Genomic DNA, 23,354 nt, shown 5'->3' with positions numbered 1-23,354 from the left:
TCTGTTGTTAAAAGTCAATTGAATATCATTCTTCATTGAGTAGGTCTGCTTGGCTGCTTTTTGGCTTGATGGTGGAACACTGAACATAGCTTTAATCATCTGTAGTTAAGACTTCAACCAAGTACCTATTGGCTAGCCTTATCACATTCATTAAATGACATAAATCGGTTTATATAGCATGTTGATGTATATTGCCATAAAGTATTTGGGATAGATTTCCCATGCTAGTTGTGGGAATAAGAAGATAGTCAATGCTTTTCCGTTGAGGATGGTGGGTTATCTGCAAAGGGAAGCTCTTTGCAGGGTAGTTGGTCTGGATTGTGCAATTATAAAGGAATCTGGGATACCAGTCACTGCATGTGGGGATTTAAAACTTCAATGGTTTGGTTCATGTCTCTATGCTCAGGTAGATAGAGAAGCACCCTTGACTTATACTTCTTAATTCTTAGTTATGAAGTATTATATTTTATTCACTGACTAGAAAAAAACTTTTTTTTTCTAAACTCATAAATTTATCTTCAGTTCTGTAAAGTTATCTGTGTGTGTATAACTGGCATCTGTGCCTACTTTAACTATCTCCACTATGTCAGCATATTCATCTTTGTCTTAGTTGGTCATGGCACCAAACAACTTTCTATAAATTTTTGAAGTATGTCTTTCACTTGAAAGATGACTTCATCCCCAAGCTTACTGATATTTAACCTTAATAGGAAGAAGGTTAATCAGTGTTATGTGTAATTACACTTTTCTTTAATCTGTATTTTTATACAGATCTTTTTTTCTCCATCAGTCACTATATGCTGTACGCTCGCATTTTTTTTCTTCTTTTCAGTAGTAGGAATTATATTAGAGATTTGTTTGCTCATTTCTTTTGCAAATTGTAAAAAAATACCTCTACTTCAGCTACATCTGATTTATCAGTATGTCAACATCTAATTTTACTAGTCTTTTATATATTTTGCCTTGAGTCATTTTCTTTTAAGTTGCAGTTAAATTATTATAAATTGCTTTTCCAGCCAGCACACGTTCTTTCAGTATGTGCTACCTTGGTACATACACAGTTCCACATTTCATTAAATGTATGCAAATGGTCATAATTGTGTGAAGAGATATTTACTAAAGAGAGATCCCCACAAGGTGGTCCTATATTTTTACATGGCATTCTAGTCTTTCATTCTAACCAATAGCTCGAAAAGTGTGCATGTCTCTGCCTTGTGTTATATTACAGTACTAGCTGTTTGTATCATGGTTCATGAGATCTAAAAAAGTGGATGGCGAAAGGCAAAATGATCTGTCTGCTGTGATAATGTTGAGAGTTGTGTATCTTTTTAACCATAGGACTTGTAAAGGTATTATTCTTTGATGTGATGACATCTAGTGATGGTGCAGGGTCAGTTACTATTGAAGGGCATTCAAATAGATCACACTCCTAAAAGAAAGTTATGTTGAAACGTCTGGATAGTGAGATCTTATCAGTTAGTCCATTTATGGGTCCATCTGGTTTGATTTGCCTTTCGTCAAACGAGAAACCACTGATTGTGCAGGAAACTTTGGCTGTTGTAGCGCTTTTGTGATTGACATTATTGTAGAGGAGCTTGGAAACATTCACATAGGTTAGTTTCCTTTCAATGTTGTATTTCATAGTAACCATCATGACACTGGTAACTGCTTTTATTTTAGATTATTCATAGACAGGATGTTATTTCCTGTTATTGAGAGAAAGATTGTAACATGTAGAGTCTACATGTACTGGCAAATGTAATTAATGTATGGTTCAGCATTTAATTTTTTTTTCTTTTTCTTTTTTTTTTTTTTTTTTTTTTTTTTTTTTTTTTTTTTTTTTTTTTACAGCTTGCTTCAATACCCTCTTGATATATAGGGTATTCTCTCAGTCTCCAATCACTGGTTACTATGCTCATGTTGTTGATGAATGGAACACAAGTATTTAGGACCACAGTACATTTATATTCTGTCCAAAGTGAGAGGGGTCCATGTGCAGTGTTTGTCACTTTTATACTAAGCCAGTTATACTTCAGCATTATAACTGACTTTCATTTACTCATTATGTATAACATGCTCATATATAATATCTTTTCAAGAAACATACTGTCACATCAGATCTAAAATATTCTATTATATATTCCTTCTTCATGTATTTGTTGTAGAAGTTCGGATGAAAAAGTAGCATTGAAAGTGTCTCAAACACTTACTGTTTTCTAATTCTGCTGGTACAGACTCCTCCCCTCCCACTGAGCTAATTTTGTGCTGTGTCATAGAGCAGAGATGGTCATGTATTGTTCCAAGATATTTTAATTTAGTTCCATTAGCTGGAAATTGAATCAAAACCTCCAATGTTGCCTTGATGGAAGGACTTGTTGGCCTTCAAGCAGCTTTGTGCTGTGAATGACTTACCTGGGAATTCTTGCCCGATTCAAAGGATGTGACCCAATACCCACAGGCTTCTTGGTTCCTGCTTCCTGTCTTGGTAACTTATGAAAATAATTTTTGTAATGGCATAGAACAGAAATATTGCCCACCTTTGCTCATAGCTCATAAGATATTAGTGTCAATGATGGTGTATTTGGTGATTTGCAGTATCAATGTAGTTATTTCATATGTATATAGATCATTTTTTACAACCAAGGACAACATACTTTGTTTGGAAACATTTTTATTTCCAACATGTGGATACAAATGGGAAGGCGATCAGCAAATACACTACTTATGCAACTTTAAATCAGTTTTCTTTGTATGTTTTCAGGAAATGAAGTGAAGAAATAAAGTGCATTAGGAAAATAATAAATAATGATTATGAAAAATTAAATATTTGTAATTGCTGGTCCTTTCACAAATTGTATCTCGTAGCATTGTAGAGCTTGCTGTCTTCAGTAAATCTGGATACATTAATTATTTTAAAGTCAGTGATAGTAGGATAACTTTATCAAATAGGTATATGTGTGTGTGTGTGTGTGTGTGTGTGTGTGTGTGTGTGTGTGTGTGTGTGTGTGTGTGTGTGTGTGTGTGTGTGTGTGTGTGTGTGTGTGTGTGTGTGTGTGTGTGAGAGAGAGTGTGTGAGTGTGTGAGTGTGTGAGTGTGTGTGTGTCTGTGTGTCTGTGTGTCTGTCTTTGCAGATATATGTTTGAGTATGGACACACACACACACACACACACACACACACACACACACACACACACACACACACACACACACACACACACACACACACACACACACACACACACACTCTCTCTCTCTCTCTCTCTCTCTCTCTCTCTCTCTCTCTCTCTCTCTCTCTCTCTCTCTCTCTCTCTCTCTCTCTCTCTCTCTCTCTCTCTCTCTCTCTCTCTCTCTCTCTCTCTCTCTCTCTCTCTCTCTTTCACACAAATATATATACACACACACTGGCATAGCCAGGGAGTGGTAGAAGAAGACCCCCCCCCCCCCTGCAGTTTGCGAATTGTTAACTTAATATTTAATGTTAAACAATCCACCACTGACATAAGAGTTCTTGATAAAACAAAAGTTTAGTCTTGATTTGCAAAAGAGAGAAGTGTTGCAGACCCTCTTTCTTTTAATTAAAATCTTAGGGTCTAACCCATTTTCCACCACAGGTTCCCTCCCCTTCCAAAAATCTGAGCTTGCCCCCTTCATACATGTACATATATATTCACACAGACACACAAGAGTGCATATATACACATACATACCTATATATTCATATATATAATTGAAATAGAATAACGAAATGTAAACAAAGTATCCATATTTGCTCTGCTGTATATAGTATTTATTCACAGGAAGCTTACACTGGTTGTTGCCACAGATGCAGAATGATATATTTATCAAGTATTTGTAGCTTGTTAACTTCCACTTTATTTTCTTTTAATCTGCTATATATCTTGGTTTCAAAAGTATTGGTGATCAGAATGATCAGTGCATTTTCAGGATGGCATGCATATTTGATTAATAAATATATTTTTATTTAATATCACTGTATACTATTGTGATCAAGGAATCTGTTATCAGAATCTTTACATATTTTATGTTCAAAAAGGAAAGAAGAATATGGAAGCTTTTCTAAGACTCTGCCTATCAGTTATCAGAATCTTTACATATTTTATGTTCAAAAAGGTAAGAAGAATATGGAAGCTTTTCTAAGAGTCTGGCTATCTGATCTTGACCCAGAATCACTGATTGGCAGAACTTTGTATATCTTTGCCAATGAGGAATTCCAAGTAACAGCAGAAATCTAGGGTTCTAAAAATGTAATGAGGCCGAAGTAAATTCCTCAAGAGAAATGATCATTCCTATGATGGAGTATTGGTAAGACCTGATATTTTTTGTCTTAAGTATTTGTATTTTTATATTTTGTGGGTCTTGCTATTCCAGAGCTGTTCATGGATGTGACTGACTGTGCCAAACTACAGGTTGTCCATAAAATAGTTAAAAATTCATAGAATTGTGGAGGGTCATGGTTTTATTTAATTTTGCCATTGTAGTACATTAAAATATATATAGGATTCTAAAATATTGGGTGTAATTTTTTATATCATACTCTTCAATCATTTTCATAGAGATAAATATGTTAATCTGCATAACTGGCAGCAACATTTTTGGTACGTGAGTGTCTCACATAAAAAGCTGCTAAATGTGACTTTACACAATAAATATTTACCAATATAATGGAATTAATTTATTTCCTTATCAAATCCAGTGTATGAAATAGTTACATTTTAAAAACTACAAGTATTATTAATCTACAGTGTTTTACTATGTGTTGTTAGTTAGCAGATATAAGTGAAGCACCAAGAAAGTTGTCTGCATAATGTTATATATAAAAACCTAGTTTTACTTTTTGAGAGAAAATGCTTTGCATAGAAAACTTGCAACACTCAACTGGAATCACCTGTATAACAACAGTAAACTAGTCCATTGTATATTTTTTTAAAGGATTTTGAAAATGTTAGAATGGACTTACATTCTCAGCTACATTGTTAAATCTTTAATTATTTCAAGTGTTGTCAATTCTGTAGTATGCATTGCTATGATATATATGACACAGGAGTGGTTTCTAACAATGAAGTAATGACATGATAAACCAGTTAATTCCTGCAGTGACTTAACTACATCCAGTGTCTATGAAAGTAGACATGGGATGTACATATCCCCACTAGTGGATGCAGATATGATGTTGATCTGGCGATGATTTATTTCCCATATATGTAGCACATACTCAGAGGATCAAGGCTGAATGCAGGGAATTTACTGTCAGGAATAAGGTCAACTAAAAGTATACATGCTGTGGGATCAGATAAGGAAAATCCACTTCTCTTTGCAACCTTGCCAGGTAAGAGGTAAGATTAGGGCACCTGGATATTGTGGGGTCACTAAAGGATCGACAAGAGGAATGAGACGAATTGACATCAGTTCCAGTGCTAAATGCTGATTAGGAATAATAAACTTTTTGATTCCTGTGACAAGAACCTGCTCTCTGGTAATGGGCTATCATTGCTGGTTAGAAGATAAATATTACATAAACTTCAACATTAGTACAGTAGCACTAAGCATTAGTAACAGGAAGAGGCTAATAAAAGAGAAATATCCAGTAGCATCATATTTCCCTACCTGTAAATGTGCATGAAGAACTAGTAGGGGGATATCCACTCCCACCAAAACAGGAATAGGGATATACCTATCTGCACAAATTCATAAATTGGAAAAGACCACACACGCATAAGCACACAGAGAAATGTCCACCCCCCTCCCCTCTAAATAAGCGGTTATGAACTCGGGTAACTTAAAAGTCCCACTGTCAATGTCCACATACCTTAAACTGCCTGTGATGAAAGTGGTCCTAAAAGCAATTTTATTGACAGTTGAGTATTTTGCTGGAATAATGGTTAATGGTTAAAAAATTCAAGTGTAAACATCAAAGGTCACACAGCACTATGGTAAAGTATTTTGGCAAAAAGGTGGAAAAGAGTTAACAATCAGGATAAGATGTGTTAGATGTCAAAGTTTTTAGAATGCTGTAGATTAGAATGGTAGCGAAAAGGGTGGGTTTTTTTGTTGTTGTTGTTGTTGTTTTTTTTTGGGGGTGAGTGGGAGGAGGAGGAGGAGGATGGATATCGGCAAATACTTTAAATGTAGAACGAATAGGATTAGAGGGTGGATAAGCAAGTGAAGTATTCTCTTGGGTCATGTTCAGGAACTTTTGGTCTTCAAGAGTTTCTGGAGGGAGACTGGGTGGGGAGGTCTGAGAAACAAAGGTTTTCTTATGTGGAGGAGCCCCACCCCCCCAATCCCTTGCTCGTTGTAATCAACTAATTTTGCAGGGTCTTTTCTTCTCTTCCTTTCCTTTTTCTTTTCTTCATCCCCTTTTGTTCTGTCCACTTACCCTAATCGTTAAACTCATTTTTCTGGTTTTCGCCACAGTACTTTATCATAATGCTCCTTTCCCTTCTAACAATCTTTACTTTCTACTATACCCATCAGCTCCCTCTCTCTATTCTTTTCATCACCATACCACCCTCTAGTACTGTTCTATCTATACCTTTATCATTAACTCATTCCTTACCCTTTTCGCTACTTTAATTTCCCATAGCACTATATGACTTTTGATGTCATAAAACATTTCTTTAAAGCTCCCAAGCCTCACGCTATCAACTATATTTTGAATACGGCGCTAATGTCCTTAGATGTTTTCAATAGATAAATAAAAATCATGTGGAGTAGAAGAGGAGAGGTGGGTGTAGGAGAGGATGTGGTAGAAGATGGAGTGGAACGCTTAGATTGGTGCGACAGGTAGAATAAGGAGGAGGGGTAGGCACCGGGGAAGTGGTAGAGATAAGATGGTTCAGGTTAGAGAGAAGAGATACTGGGGGAGATGCTGAGTCTTCTTGAGAGGGGAGCGAAGCGAAATGCAGTTTAGAAATACAGAGCAATTTGAACGGTCATGACCAGGTTAGGCACATAGAGGGCAGCAGGCTGTGACGCGACAGTATTTGGTTGGATGGCCAAAACGCCAACATTTCTGACATTGATGGGGAAGAGGTCGATGTGACCGGAAAGAGCCGGACAATCCACCAATATAAACATCGTGGGGCAGGTCATGTCTACGGAAGCTAATTCTGGCAATATTGCTGTATGACTTACGCTGGCCTGTGAGGAAAAGTGTTGCACTGTTAGCAAACCGTTTTCACAGTGTGTCTAGTCCATGTCTTAGACAGATCAATCAGTCGGAGAGACGGAAACAGTTCCGGTACAAGTATTAAGGGAGGAGTGAGGGTGGGCTGGAATAAGTCTGCCAGTGAGTTTAGTCAGGAGAGAGAATGCACGAGCTAGGAACTCAGTTGTAACTGTGGCAAGGCGTGAACGATCGGAATGACTACGACAGGGGTTTTTGGATGAGAAGGGTATTGTTAGAGCACGGGGTTGTAGGGTGAATCACAAACAATGGATCCCACTTAGCTGGGCCAAAAAGGGTACTCAAAAGGTTTGCAGAGGTGGAAGCAGTAGGAGGACGAGGGTGGGAGGAAGGTGTGGTATGGAGAGATGTAGTACTGTTGGGAGGAGGGCAATAAGAATGAAGAGTAGTAAGGTTGGTGGGGATAGACTATGAAGAAGACTGTACAGTAGATAGAGTGGAAGATGGTGGGAGAGAGAGTGGGGTGTATTCTGAAGATTGAGTAATGACCTGGTGGATGATTCGGAATGGATCGAGTTGACAGCAAACAACGAGGAGGGGGTATTAATATCAGTGGTTGGATCCGTGGTCAAAGGAGAGGCAAGGGTCGGGAAACCAATGAAATTAAACTTAAACAGGCTAGTTGATGAAGGGGCAATCCTTAGGGTAAAAAAAATCTTCATTATTGGACATGATGAACCTGAAATGAATGAGGAGAGGAAACGGTCTAGCTCTCAAGTGTCCCCGTAAGGGGAAGGGCAAGGCGATTAACCAAGGGAATACCGTGCCCATGGTTCCCAGAGGCCGTTCATGACTGAAGCAATGCTAGCCTTTCATCCTTTCACACCTTAGGAAGTGGACAGAAGCGGATGAAGAAGAGAAAAAAAAAGAATGGGGGAGAAGTAAAGACAATGGAAAATTAGTTGAAGCGAGTACCGAGGTCCAAGGTAGGAGTGATCCCCTAAAATGGGCCCCAGTTCCGTCTCTTAAGCCCCACCCCCCTCCCAATGAGCAAGGATGGGGGGGGGGGGATGCTGGAATAACAGCTGTTATATTCTTTACCTACAGAAACTGGGGTTTATTTGCCAGCTATTATTCATGTGCATGGCCATGTCGATCAACTGCTCTGGCTCCTGGCTAGCTTTGACTGGCTTAGGCTGTACTGTGTGGGAAATACTTGCCTGGTCAAGGTCTATGACTATACCTTGCACAGGGGTGAGATCGATCGTGTGGACTGACCTTCAAACGCTGAACTACAACTCTACCGCTGTTATAGTTATTGTTTGGCTTTGTCGTATGACATTAAACTGTTCACACAAGGTTATTTAACAACGTTTCTTGTTATTTCGACTTTATTGGAACCTATGCTGTGAGTCCTCAAGGGCCAGAATCCTGCCTCGACGGCAAGAAATCCCAAAGCTACTTTTTTGCTCACCAAAACGGATAAAGGAAGACGCCATTATGTACTCGGCAAGGAGAGAGGAGATACGTAGCAGACCAACAAAACATGTACCACTAATGCTCCACCAATCTTGCAACCAAATGGTGAACCTGTGTAGAAACTAATGATAACGCAACACAAGACGCCAGTTTAATAGCAATATTGTGATGGTAAACTACAGATTGAGAGGAGCCCACATGTTAATGAAACATAACTCACGCCTTAGAATAACAACATGCATTCAGTTAATAATGATAAGAAGCGTAAGCGAAGTGAATGTGATGGAACTGTCCCAACCCCTTAATGCATAACTACAGGATCCACCATTTAATATAATGCGTCAAGTACGATGCGGCTATTTGGTGAAGTTATGTTTCAGGAAGGGTTCAAGGACTAGATTCCGAAGTGACTCCAGACCTGTTTGGACAGAACTGAGCTCATGCGACTTCAGGGCCAAATTGGCCAACTTTGACTCAACTTATGGGGCAGTCACATTAGTCTTGTCTCCTTCAGGATCCTCACAAAAAAACGGGATACTTTAGTGGCCTCGATGTTCACCAGGTTAATGTTTACAAATCAAAATAAATGTGCTAGACATCAAAGGTCATATATAGCACTATAGGCAGGTGAAGTGATGCAAAGGGTAGATTTTAATGAATGAATTTTATACATGTCAAGAGTCATATAACATTTCAGGGGGGTATGGCATTGAAAGGGGCAAAGAGTGAGGGTAGAGAGGATGAGTAAATGGGCTAAGGTAAGGATTACAAGGGTGATTAGATCAAACTTGTCGAAGGGAGAAGTGTGGGATTCTGCAAGGATGTCAGTAGGGATTAGCAAAAGAAGAAAGGGGGTTTAATGGCGATCAGATCATAATTTCTGGGTAAATGTCAGTTGGGGAGAATCCAGGGAGGGGGTTTGTTGTGACAGAGAATCACATGTGTACCCAAGGGGAAGCGGAAGGGATAATGAGGAAGGAAGGAGGGATGAGGCAGCTGAAGAAGGGGATAATGGATGTATCGGGAGGGAGTGGGAGGATGGGGTGTAGGGGGAGGATGGGTGTCGGTAGATACTTTGAGTGTAGTGGGAATGGGAAAAGAGTGAGTGGAGGATGGATGAGGTGTAGGCAAGTTATCTTGGGTAATTATTAGGCATTCTGTCTTCGAGAGTTTCTGAAGTGGAGGTTATTGGGTAGGTCTGAGAAACAATGAGGATAGGCGTAGTAGAGGAAGAGGTAGGTGGAGGAGAGGATGTGACGAAGATGGGGTGAAACGTTTAGACTCTCTGCTACAGGTAGAGTGAGGCTGGAGGGGGTAGGTGTCAAGGCAGCAGTAGAGATTGTGGTGTCTGGATTACGAATGCCAAAATAATTTGATTGGGAGAGGAAGGGGTAGAAGTGGAAACGTAAAATGGAGGAGTAATAGATACTGGGGAAGATATAGAAACATCTTGTGAGGAAGGGGGTGGGGAGGAGCGAAGGGCAGCACTGGAGTTGGCTTCTTGCAGTGAGCCGAAGTTTGAATCTTGTGAATTGCCATCTCAAACTCAAACTTGTTGTTAGGGCAACCCCTTTAGAATACATTATGAGAGCCACCACAACTGGCAAACGTGCGTAATTGTGCAGAGCAGTTTCATCGATCATGACCAGGTTGGGCACATCAGCCTGTCGAACGGCACTGAAGGGGGAGGTTGATATGGTCGGACAGAGAGGGACTCTCCGCCACTGTCAACATTAAAGGGGAGGTCTTGTCTACAGAAAGTAATTTAGGCAATATTTGTGAGGGGGCATACGACGGCCTTTAGAAGGAATGGTGTAGCATTATACTAATACTGCATCATAGTCCACAAGGCAGGCGAGAAGGTCTTCTCCACAGTCTGATAAATCCTTGTCATAGACAGGGCAGTTTCTCAGGGAAATGGAAATTAAGAATTAAGGGAGGAATGAGGCTGGGCGGGAATGGGTTTGCCAGTGAAGTCAGTTATGGTTACTAATGCTTTAGCTCGGGATTCGGATGTAAGTGTGAAAAGGCAGGAAGGAAACTTTGCATACTTGCTTTTGGGGGCATTGCTGGAAAAAGATAATGTTATTAGAGCAAGGGGCTGTAGAGTGGATCACGGAAAATTTAAACAGAGTATTTAAAATGTGTGTAGAAGTGGGAGTAGGAGGACGGGGACGTGTGGAAGAGAGTAGTGTTGAGAGAGGTAGTGCTGCGGAGGGAGGAACAATAAGGCTACAGAGTAATAATAAGGGAGGAGAGGGTAGTAGATGAAAGCTGTGGGGGTGGAGGAGACGAAGTAAAGGATGTTGGGAGAGGAGAAATGTTTTCTGGAGGTTGTGTAATGGCCTGGATGGATTAAGGTGATAGTAGATATTGAGGAGAGGGTAGTAATAGTAGTTTTCAGAGTCGTGGTCAAAGGAGAGCCTGAGGTCGGGGAATCAGGAGAGTTCAAATCAGTGGGGCTAGTTGGTAAAGGGGCAAGCCTCAGTACCCCTAATGAGGGTTCAAAATCTTCATTATCTTCAGACGAGCTTTTCTCTTACTCCCTACTCCATGTTTATGTATCTCCCCAGTATTTTTTCCTCATCCCACATCTACGCCCTCTCTTTCCCAGTTTGTTTTTTTTTTTTTCTATTCTAAATCCTGACATCACAATCTTCACCAGACACTTCCTCGGTACCTACCCTTCTTCTTCACCCAACTCATCGCACAAGACAAGCTAAACGTTCCACCTCATCACCTCACCCTCTGCTTCCTCTTCTCTACCTCAAGAAAACTATTTTTTCTCAGACCTATCCAGTCAAACTCACTTTAGAAACTCTCGAATACATTCAAAACAATCTAATCATGACACAATACAACATGCCAACATCTCCATCCTCCAATATCCCTACTCCCATTCTCTTTACACTCAAAGTAACTGCTGACAAACCCAGGGCTCGAACCTATGACACTTGAGTCAGAGGCACTCTCCCTATTGCATGTTATTAAGCAGATGTAGACAGCGGACACCTCACCTCGTTCCCCCCCACAGGGGGTTGCTGTCCCATGCCAGGTTCCCGGTGGACCCTCGCTGCTTATGCCCGAGAATGACCCAGTCTTCAGTTCGCTGCCCAGGTCACCAGCCTCCGGCCCCCCAGGGCTGGCTGGCCGGACACTCGACACCGCGCTCAGCACTTGCCCCAAGACAGCGTCTCGTGTGTTCCTTTTATTGTGATCAGGTCTGCGAGAATTAAAACCTCGAATTGTTTCACTGTAGGAGAGTCATTGAGGATCAATCAGCAGGCGATAAGGGTAGAGATGGATGTCTGAGATGTATGAGGACAAAAGGGATTTGCATGTGCAACCAGGAGGGAGTGGTAAGGATAGTAGGGAAGGAAGGAGTTTTGTTGTGGGTGGAGGAGAGGATAGTTTATGTTGGGAGGGAGTAGGGGGAATATAAGGAGGAGGAGGATGGATATCGGGAGTCACTTGAAAGTAGCCGAAATGAGGGAAGGGAAAGTAGAGGATGGATGAGAGAGAGGAACTTTCTCTTGGGTAATGCTTCGAGGGAGAGTTAGTTAGATTCAAAGAAGCTAGTTGATAAAGGGGCGACCCTCGATGCCCTTAATAAGGGTACAAAATCTTCATTACTGGCTATGGTAAGCCTGAAATACATAAGGAAGATAAAGGGTCTAGCCATTAGGGTCCCTATGAGGGGTAAGGGCTAGACAATTAACCAAGGGTTAATGGTTAATGGTTAAACGCAAAAGAAATGTGCTAGACATCTAAGGTCATGTAGCACTATAGTAAATGTTAGTGAAGGGTGGTTGAGTTAGTGATTAGTTGTTAAAGCTGGGCAAAGGAATGGGTGAGTGAATGGGTTAGGGTCGGGTGAGGTAATGTAAAGGGGTTAGATTAAGTGGAGGGTATATATGCGTTTGAGGAAGGAAAACAGGTTGTCAAAGCAGAAAGTGTGAGATTCTGTAAGGATGTCTGATAGGTTAGGAGATCGGTGTAAGGAGGATAGGTGGGGGAAGTAGAGGTACGAGCTGCTTCAGAACGTGGGCATGACAATATAATGTGTGGGACTGAAAGAGGGACATTACATAAGGAACTTAGGGGTGGATCGGATTGTGACATCAGATAGGAGTGTGTTAGACGGGTGTGGCCAATGCGTAAGTGGGCGAGAGCCGTCTACCAACGACCAGGAGATTGATAGTTTTACAGTTTGTAATTTATTAGTGTGGAGACTTGACCAAAAAGATTGCCATCGATTATACAAGGTCTTAAATTGTGGGTAATAATCCGTGGCTGGGATATGTGAGAAACGTGGTTGGTTTGATGTGGACATAGCAGCGTAGCATGTTCATTGCCGGGGATTCCAACATGGCTGGGCACCCAGCAAAATTTGATTCTTTTATGGCATGTGGACAGGTAGAACAACCAGATCTGGATCTTACAAACAAGGGGGTTGGTCGTGTGTATTGACTTTATGAGAGTTAATGAGTTACGGGAGTCAGTAAAAATTGTAAAAGAGGAAGAGGGGAGTGAGTATATGTGTTTTAAGGCAAAAAGGAGTGCATACAGTTCTGTAGTAAGGACACTGGATTCAGGAGGGAGGGGGTGTTTGAAAGTACGAGTTGGGAAGATTACTACAAAACCAGCACCGGAGGGGATTTGGAGCCGTCAGTGTAAACGAGAATACTGGAGGAATGAGTGGAGGCATGGTCAAGGAAATGGGCGAGAAGGACAGCAGGAGGAATATTTGAATTTGGTGGGTCAGAGAAGACGCAAATATGGGGGTAAGGTATAAGCCATGGAGGGACTGAATGGACAGAGAACGGGAGAGGTCGGAGATGGGGATAAGGGGAATGGGAGAGGAGGGTATCCATGCGAGTGGAGAAAGGAGTAGGTAAACGTGGAGAAGGAGCAAAGGTAGGAAGTAGGGATCGTGGGATAGTTAGTTCAGTGAGGGGAAGTTGGTGGAATCGAGCATAACATCGGAGAGAGAGAAGGGCACGGCGTCGAGAGAGAGATGGTATGCCTGATTCAGTGTACAGGCTTTAAACTGGAGAGGAACGGAAGGCACCTAGGGCTAAGCGAAGACCACAGTGATGGATTGTATCAAGATGAGCAATGAGAGAAGTTGAGGCAGAGGAGTAGATATGACATCCATAATCGAGAGTGGAGAGGATCAAGGTAACATGAAGATGAAGGAGAGTTTTTCGATCTGAGCCCCAGGATATACGGGATAGGGTTTGTAAGATTCGGAGACGGCGGCGAGCTTTTTCTTTGATGTAAAGAATATGGTCTCGCCAGGACAGTTTGGAGTAAAAAATGACGCCTAGGAATTTGCCAGAGGAACGGTATTGGAGTGGAGTGCCATATAAGAAGAGTGGAGGTTAGGGACCTACACGTGTGCGAGAGAAAATAACGAAGAAAGATTTGGAGGTAGAAAAGCGGAATCCATGGTTTGTGGCCCAGGAGGATACTGATGATATTGAAGATTGAAGAAATTGGTAGAGATATGGTATGGATGTGCCAGAGGCATAGATGGTTAAATCATCAACATATCACTAGTGATGATCGGGCTCCTGGTGGTAGAACTGAGACAATGTAATTTACAGCAAGAAGGAATGAAGTGGTACTGAGCACACTGCCTTGTGGGATGCCTTCAATTTGAGGAAAGAAGGATGATGTGGCAGAGGCAATTTTGACCTGGAAAGTGTGTTGGGAGAGGAAAGACTTTACGAAGACACCCATGTTTCCCCGTATGCCTAGAGAGGACAATTGTTGAAGAATATGGTACCTCCATGTCGTATCATATGCTTTTTCTAGGTCAAAAAATGTAGCTAGTACGGATTCATGGCGTGCAAATGCGGATGTAATATATGTCTCAAAATGAACAAGGGGGTCAGCTGTGCTTCGGGCACGGCGAAATTCAAACTGGGAAGGGGAGAGAATATTGTGAGATTCAAGATACCACATTAAGCGGAAGTTAACCATTCGCTCTAGTAGTTTGTATAAGCAGCTAGTTAGTGCGATGGGGCGATAGTCTTGAGGGAGGGTGCCCGATTTATTGGGTTTCAGGAAGGGGAGGATAAGAGCTTCTCGTCAATGAGAAGGAAAATTTCCTGATGTCCATATGTGGTTGTAAATTCTTAATAGAAAGGATAAAGATGGGAGTTGTCGGAGCATGCGGTAGTGAATATCGTCAGGGCCTTCATGAGTGTTGCGGCACGATTTTAGGGCAGCACTGAGTTCAGAGGAAGAAAAGGGAACATAATAGGATTCCGTAGAGGATAAGGTGAAGATAATGGCGGTACGTTCCTTGGTGGTCTTAATAGAAGACAAGTGTGGAGAAAGGTGATAACCACTACTGACCTGGCTGAAATAATCACCCAGTTCATTAGCGACTTGGAGAGGATCAGGGATGAGGGTATCTCGAATATGGAGATAGTTTATGGATCCGGCGCCAAACATTTGAGATAGATGTAAAGGATGTAATTGAGGAAACGTAATTTCGCCAGCTATTTGTTTTACTATTCCGGATTGTACGACGAAGACATGCAGATGCTCTTTTTAAAGGAGATAAGAGCTGATAGTTGATTTGGGGTACCTCGTTTGTAGCGGTAACTGTTCCAGGCTGCACGTTTTAAACGGAGTGCTTTAGTGCAATCAGAATTCCACCATGGAACACATTTGGAGGTATAGGGTCTTGAGGTTCGAGGGATAGCTGTATGGGCAGCTCTTAGGGCTGTAGTTATGAATTTTTTTGTAATTTCTGATACGGATGAGAGGGAGGATGGAGGGGTATGAATAGCAGAAAGTGAAGTGAAAGTTCGCCAGTCGGCTCTATCAAAGCACTAGCGTGGGGAGTTAGGAAGTGGTACATATGAAGTAGGGAAAGTGGTCTAGAACTGACCAGCGGAAATCTAAATGAAGAGAAGGGGAGCATAGAGAGAGGTCAATGCATGAAAAAGACTGCGTGCGTGTATCAAAGTGTGTGGGGCGATCTGAATTTAGAATAATAAGATCAGCTGTGGAGAGGAAGCGGTCTAGAGCTCGGCCACGGGTGTTGGTGATAGAATCACCCCAAAGAGTGTGGCGGCAGTTAAAATCACCTTCTATGAGGAAAGGTGATTGAAGTTGGGAAATTAGGTTTTCAAAAGCAACAAAGTCAATGGGGTGGGAAGGGGAGAAGTAGACTGAAATCACTGTGATCCAGCGGCGAAGAAAGATACGAATAACTGTACAAGGGACAGTGGTTTGAAAGGGAGGTATGACATAAGGTGTTTTCTGGTTAAGTATGGACGAGACTTAAAGGGAGTGTGGGGAAGAGACAAAATGGTAATTGGGGATTGGTATTGGAGGATGTGTAAGAAGTCTCTTGAAGGCATATAATGGATGGGTTATAAGAGGAGAGGTATGACGGAGGTCGGGTATGTGAGAGCGGAAACCGCGAATGTTCCAATGAAGGATAGTTATACTTTTGTTGATTTAGTGATAACGATTGCAGTACGTATTGGGGAATTTGAAGGGGAAGGAGCTAGAGGGTGGGATAAGGAATGAGAGAGGGGAGGTGGGGGAGATGGTGTTGTATCAGGAGGGGTATTAGGAGGCAGAGGGTCTGGGGAAGGGGATACTTGTGATATAAGGGATTCACGTGTGTATTTAGGAGGGATTGGAAGGGATAGAGGGGATGGTGGGAGGGGTAATATAGGCGGGACTGGAGGTGGGGGGGATGGGTTTTGTTGGGATGGGGTAGGAGGATAGGGTGTAGGGGGAATATGAGTAGGAGGAGGATGGATATTGGCCGTCACTTTGAGCTGGAGGGAGCGGGAATTGTAGAATTTGAAGGTGGATGAGTGTCCGTTTGGGACTCGATTATGTGGTTGGGGAGTTTTGTGAGATAAAGGTTTTCTTGTGTGTGTGTGTGGGGGGGGGGGGAGAGAAGACTGGTGTCTGAAGAGTAGGGGCAAAGAAAGGTGGAGGTGATTGTGGGGTTAGGCGAAGAGGGGGTGGAGCGTTTATTCTGTCTGCGGGTAGTGCGGGGAGGGAGAGGGGAAGGTGTTGGGGCTGTAGTAGAGATTGGAGTGTCTGGATTTAGGATGGTAAAAAAAAAATTGACTGAGGAAGGTAGGAGGTAGAAGAGGGGAAGTTAGATGGAGGGGGGGGGTAGGTTTAGGAGAGGTTATGGGAGCTTGGGAGGTAGGGGGAGTGGCAGAGTGAGCGACATTACTGGAGTAGGGAGTAAGAGCAAAACCTTGTCGACGTGCCTCCTGTCTGGCTTCACGGAAAGTGAGTCCAAGTCTGAATCTGAGAGTTGCTACCTCAGACTTAATTTGTACATGGGGCAGCCTCTATAATATACATTATGGGCCACATGTGCGTGATTGTGCAGAGCAGTTTGATCGGGTATGGCCAGGTTGGGCACATACCGGGCATTTGGCTGTCGAACGGCAGTGTTTGGCTGGGTGTCCTAGACGCCAACAATTTTGGCACTGACGAGGAGGAGGTTGGTACGGTCGGACAGGGAGGGATTTTCTACCTATGTAAACATTAAAGGGAAGGTCATGTCTACGGAAAGTAATTTTGGTAATGTTAGTGGGTTTCTTACGATGACCTCTGGGAGGAATGGAGTAGCATTGAACTGATGTCGCATCATAGTCCGTGAGACAGGCGAGTAAGTCTTCTCCACAATCTGACCAATCTTTGTCATAGATTGGGCAATTTGCTGGGGAGATTGAAACAGTTCTGGTGCAGGTATTGAGGGTTGGATGGGGTTCTGTAGGGATGGGATTGCCATATAGATCAGTTAGATTTGCTAATGCTATAGCTTGATTTTCAGATGTTACTGTGACGAGACGGGAGCGGTCGGGTCGGCTACGGAAAGAGACTTTATAAGTATATAAGTATGTATAAATAGCTCCCACATGGTTAGCTCCATTGTGGTGTGGCCATGCTGGCCCAAGCCCCCACGCGGTCCCAGGTGGCGCGCCCCACGCTACCCACCAGTACTTAAGGCTCAGGATGACCCAGGTCAAGAGAGTCACTTCAGAGATTTCCTGCCGACCGCTTATCGGGTCAGGCTGGCTCCAGCCGCCCCCCCCCCCCCCCCCCCCTCCGGCTGACGACCTAGCACTAAGCCTTTACCACGAAGACGTGTATCCCGCGTGCACCGGGTATCGGTCCGAATCACTGTGTTGTGAGCCGTGCTAACGTTGGCTATCACTCCTGTTTATCACTGTTTAAGGTGTTCTTATAGAGCCTAAACATTCTGGTAGCAGCGGGGTAGTTGCGTACTTTAGGCACGCAACAATGGACTCACAGTTTCCGAAATCTGGGTATCGCTCGGACCAGTCGCTCCCATACACGCAAAAGTATTCAGAACCTGTTGTGAGTACATAATTGGGCCATGTTTCCTTTCTTTTATCTTCCCCCTAAATGTGTTAAGCTGTATGTGCAGTTACGCTCACGCTGGTTTTGTTAGGTTAAAGTGCTAATTGAGAGCAAATGGTACGCTCTCCATTGCTGACCTCACATCGCATTACTATGTGATCACGGTATGGGTTCAAACAATAGGAATATCTTTCATTTATTACGTATTTGTTTAATTTTTCTCGTGATTAGAGAGTATATTGTTTCAACTGCATTGAATTTAGCGCGTTCATGATTTTACTGTTTTCATTAATATCATATCATTATTATTTTCTCACTACCCATTTCCCGTCTTGACCTGACCTCCGAGTGAAACCTATCAGTACATCTGCTTGGGACAGCTGTGTGACCTGACCCCACTTTCACTCTGAGTGATTGACACGGGTAAATGAATGTGAAAAACGGCTGGCATTTCCTGTATATTGTTTTCGAGATTGTTACATTATAGGATAACGCGTAGCATCCGTTAAATGTTAATAGTGACACCTTCTATCGGCGCTAGAGCGGAGCTTGTAACGAGAATTATTTACATTTTTATATAGCGCCAGGGATCTTCCCCTTATCATAGTATCAGAATGCCTGATTACTTGGGGTAGCATATATGCCTATAGATCCGCGCTCCGACGTTAGTTCGTTCGGCAACTTTTTGAGCCGGTGTGACCCACTGTTACGTCCGTTAAATTATGTAGGACTAGGGCTTAAGCTAGAATCGTGATTCGCTTATTAATCACAACCCGCTCACTCCTTTGACGTCGCTGCCATGTTTGGCATGCTAAATATCCGTAGAGCATTCAGTGCATGAGCGCCTATCACAGACTCGCAGATAGAGTCGGTTATTAATATTTTCCCAGCTCATTTCGCTTCATAAAGTACGGCAAATTAGGGTACAGAGAAATGAGCTGGGAAACTCACACACACACGCACGCACGCACGCACGCACGCACGCACGCACACACGCACACACGCACGCACACACACACACACACACACACACACACACACACACACGAGTTTGTCAAGTCGCGATGTGTGACTTGTGACATACATTTCTTCTCTGCGTTACGACAATTGGTTCGAGTAAATCCTTGCGGATGCCTTTGTCATTTCCCTTATTTACCCTCCTGTCTATCAGAGACGGTTAGCAGTTCAAGCTAGGTCCATGAGGACCGCTGTTACCGTCTCTCTCTCCTATTTTTTTCCTTAACTTTGTGAATATAAAACAAAATGAAAAAAAAAAGAGAAGACGAAAATAACGAAAATACAACCATAAAAACTGCAAATTATATAAATAATCGGCTAGTGGCGCTTAACATTCCCTCTTCTCTGTTGTCTTTCTTTTCTCTTACTATTTTGGCCCTTATGTGCAGAAACGGTCACCTTCGGACGCTGTGGAAAACGTCACCGGGAGATCGCCAGAAACCGAGAAAGACTAGGATAATTACGCCCGTCGATCCAGTGAAGGACCAGAAACTCGCCAGAGCAGGTACCAGTCGACCCATAATGCTGTGAACTTGCCTGGACACCGCAGATCCACTCAACGACCAGTAGCTCGAAGAGGACGCTTCCTGCCGGACGCCCGTGATCTTGAAGAGGACCTGGATGAGATCTGCGGGAACGTGCATTGGGCGAGTAATCCGTCGAGTTAGGCCTGGTCGAGGACTACGAGGACGAATCCGAAGTCAAGGAGGACTTGTGCGAGACCTTCGAGGACGTGTGGATGTCGAGGACGAACGGATTTACCAGGGACCAAGATGAAGATGACAACAGGGACGAGCAGTCACAAAGATGCATCAGGGACAGCACATGCAAGAACGAAGTGTTTACAAGTCAAAAACCAGCCATGTTGGATCACCCTTGAAGGTAAATATCAGGCTCCTCGAGGGCGAGGCGTTAGTAGGTAGCCGAGCTATATAAGTATGTATAAATAGCTTCCACGTGGTTAGCTCCATCGTGGCCATGCTGGCCAAAGCCCCCACGCGGTCCCAGGTGGCGTGCCCCACGCTACCCACCAGTACTTAAGGCTCAGGATGACCCAGGTCAGGAGAGTCACTTCAGAGATTTCCTGCCGACCGCTTGTCAGGTCAGGCTGGCTCCAGCCGCACGCCCCCCCCTCCGGACTGACGACCTAGCAATAAGCCTTACCCATGTGAATATCTGTGTTGCTTACACTTCTGAAATAAAAGAGGTTAAGCCAACCGTCCCTTTCACTACTCATGCTAAACCATATGTTTAAGGTGTTAATGGCCTTTACAGACTTTGCCTACTTGTTTTTGGAGATATTGCTGGAAGAGAAGGGTGTTGTCAGAGTAGGGAGCTGTGGGAGGGATCACGAAAAATCGGTCCCATTTGGCTGGGCTAAATAGAGTATTTAAGATTCTTGTAGAGGTGGGGGTAGTAGAAGGGCGGGGGCGTGTGGAGGAGGGAGTAGTGTTAAGGGGGGTAGTGTTATGGGGAGGTGGGCAATAAGGCTGTAAGGTAGTAATAGGGAAGGATGGGGTAGTTGAAGAAGGTTGTGGGAGTAGAAGTGTTGAAATTGAGCATGTTGGGAGAGTAGAAAGGTCTCCTGGGGGTTGAGTGTTGATTAGGGTGGATACTGTACTAATAGGCATTGAGGAGTGGGTAGTTGTTGTAGTGTTCGGAGCCGTGGTCAAAGGAGAGCCTGGGGTCAGGGAATCGGGAGAGTTTGAATTATTGGGGCTATTTGATGAAGGGGCAAGCTTCATTGCCCCTAAAAGTGGAATTACATCATTATTGGCCATGGTAAGCCTGGAGTATGTTGGGAAAAAAAAAAACAGTCCACCCCTCAGGGTCCCCTTGAGGGGTAAGGGCTAGGTAAAAACAGGGGAATACCGTGCCCATGTCTCCCTCAGGCCGTTCAGGACTGGCACAAAGTCAGCCTTTCATCCTTTCAGCACGGCTGTCACACCTTAGAAAGTGGATAGTAGAAGGGATTGGTGAAGGGACTGAAATGGAAAAGTAGGAGTGGAAATAAGACCATGCAAAAATAGTTGAGTCGAGGGCTGGGTCCCAAGGTTAGGGAGTTCCCCATCATTGGGTCTCAGTCTCCACCTCCTAAGTTCCCCCATGTCAACAACGGGCAAGGGATTGGGGGGAATTAACCAAGGGAATACCATGCCTATGGCTCCTCGAGACCGAACATGTCTGACACAAAGTCAGCCTTTCACCCTTTCAACACAGCTCTCTTAGGAATTGGATAGGGGAAGAGTTGGGGAAGATAAGAAAATAAAAGGGAAAGAAAAAAGGACCATACAAAATTGGTTGATTTGAGGGTTGAGGCCCAAGGCAGGGGTGATCCCCAGCATTGGGCCTCAGTCTGTCTCCTAAGTCCCCCCCCACAAAAAAAAAAAAAAAAAAAAAAAAAAAAAAAACATGGGCAAGTATCAAAGTATACTTTGGAAAATAAAACAAAATTAAATATGGGAATATTTACTTTTCTCAATGAACATGGAGATATATATTGGACCTCCTATGTTTTTCCTTTGTATAATCACCTAAAATATACCCAGGACTACAAGTGCTGTTTGAAACAGGTAATATGATAGCAGAGAAAGGAGAAATAAGAGAGGTGAGGAGAGATGAGGAAAGATGTGACACAAAGACAGAAACAGACAATCAGGATTAAGAACTGTAAAATACTTTACACAAAAAATGCAATTACAGTCTTAAAGAAATAAAATCAGAATGAGATTTCAGAATATACTTTTGAAAGTTCAGAATATACTTTTAGATGATTTTACCAAATGGTCATGACAGCAGCAAGGGAAAGGAATTACCTAATTCAAAAGTTTAGGGTGGTATTGCTGACCTCCTCAGAACTCTTTCCTTGCTGAATAAATACAATCAAAACCATTTACTTCGGCCAGAGACTGAAGCTGAAGTTATTATGTCAGATCACAAGATCACAAGGATAAACTTGTTCTACAAATTAAAAATAAAATGTATCATCATAGTTTTCCTTGTTGTTATTTGGGTTTTTATTGTGAACTGAGAGGTATAAGACTAGTGGACACAGGTATTGCCGTGAATATGCCATAATACAACATATTTTCGTAGGTGATATATCATCACTAAAATCAACATTAAACACCTGAACCCTCAAAAAAACATAGTTCGAAGTTTAATAATAAAACTACTCACAACGTAGATTACCTAAATAAATAAACACAAACAACATGAGGAAAAAATATACATAAAAATACCCAAAATAAGCTGGCAATTAACAGAAAAATATGAATTCCTCATTATGTAAAAAGCACATTTGCACAAATGTCCACTAGAAGACCAACTGATATGTTATCACAGGAAATATATAATTCTGTTCTGAATAATAAAGAAAATGTTCATATACTGGGACTGAGAAAAGAAAAAAAAAATCTTATATCTAAGAATTTACATCATATTTGTGTATTATAGAAAATGTATGATAATCAATCAAATATAAATAATATATAGATCAGGAGTGTTTATACGTGTGTGTGTGTGTGTGTGTGTGTGTGTGTGTGTGTGTGTGTGTGTGTGTGTGTGTGTGTGTGTGTGTGTGTGTGTGTGTGTGTGTGTGTGCGTGCGTGTGTGCGTGTGTGCGTGTGTGCGTGTGTGCGTGTGTGCGTGTGTGCGTGTGTGCGTGTGTGCGTGTGTGTGTGTGTGCATATACACATATATACACATATATATACATATATATACATATACATATATGTATACATATATATACATATATATACATATATGTATACATATATATACATATATGTACATATATGTACATATATGAATACATATACATACATATATATACATATACATATATGTATACATATATATACATATATATACATATATGTATACATATATATACATATATATATACATATATGTATACATATATGTACTTATATGTACATATATGTACTGACTAGTATCTCCAAGTAATTGCTAATCACTCTGTATTTCAGTGTATACAAATATTCGCTTGCCCTGACAAGTGTCAGTTCTACAAAATAATATTGCTTTTTAACTATCTTTCAATAAATATCAGAATGACTCAATATCACCACCTACTTTCAACATGAATGGTAACCTGCACTTTCCCTAATTAATTAATAATGTGATAAGGAAAAAATGCCAATCACCCACTCAAAATGAATAACCCACACTCTATTCCTTAGAATATCCAATAATATATAGATGAGCTATGCATGTAACATACTCCCATTTCATGAAACTAAAAGATTCATAATTCTTTAAAAAGAAAGAAAAAAAAAGTAATAATAAAATAAACACTGG

General features: G+C 42.1%; 1 protein-coding gene across 3 annotated transcripts in view; it reads left to right on the top strand.

Annotated features, from left to right (window-relative positions):
- LOC125033447 (protein yippee-like 2) overlaps window positions 1-3,053 on the top strand; it is a 108,351-nt gene extending 105,298 nt beyond the window's left edge. For all 3 annotated transcript variants that reach the window (XM_047624962.1, XM_047624961.1, XM_047624960.1), the window contains one exon: window positions 1-3,053. This exon is cut by the window's left edge and continues 1,724 nt beyond it. The gene's annotated coding sequence lies outside the window, so the exon portion shown is untranslated.
- Window positions 3,054-23,354: the final 20,301 nt, after the last annotated feature.

The sequence above is a fragment of the Penaeus chinensis genome, chromosome 16 (assembly GCF_019202785.1).
Source record: "Penaeus chinensis breed Huanghai No. 1 chromosome 16, ASM1920278v2, whole genome shotgun sequence".
Taxonomy (NCBI): domain Eukaryota; kingdom Metazoa; phylum Arthropoda; class Malacostraca; order Decapoda; family Penaeidae; genus Penaeus; species Penaeus chinensis.
The sequence above is the reverse complement of the archived record's forward strand: the minus strand, read 5'-3'. Positions and strand labels throughout refer to the sequence as shown.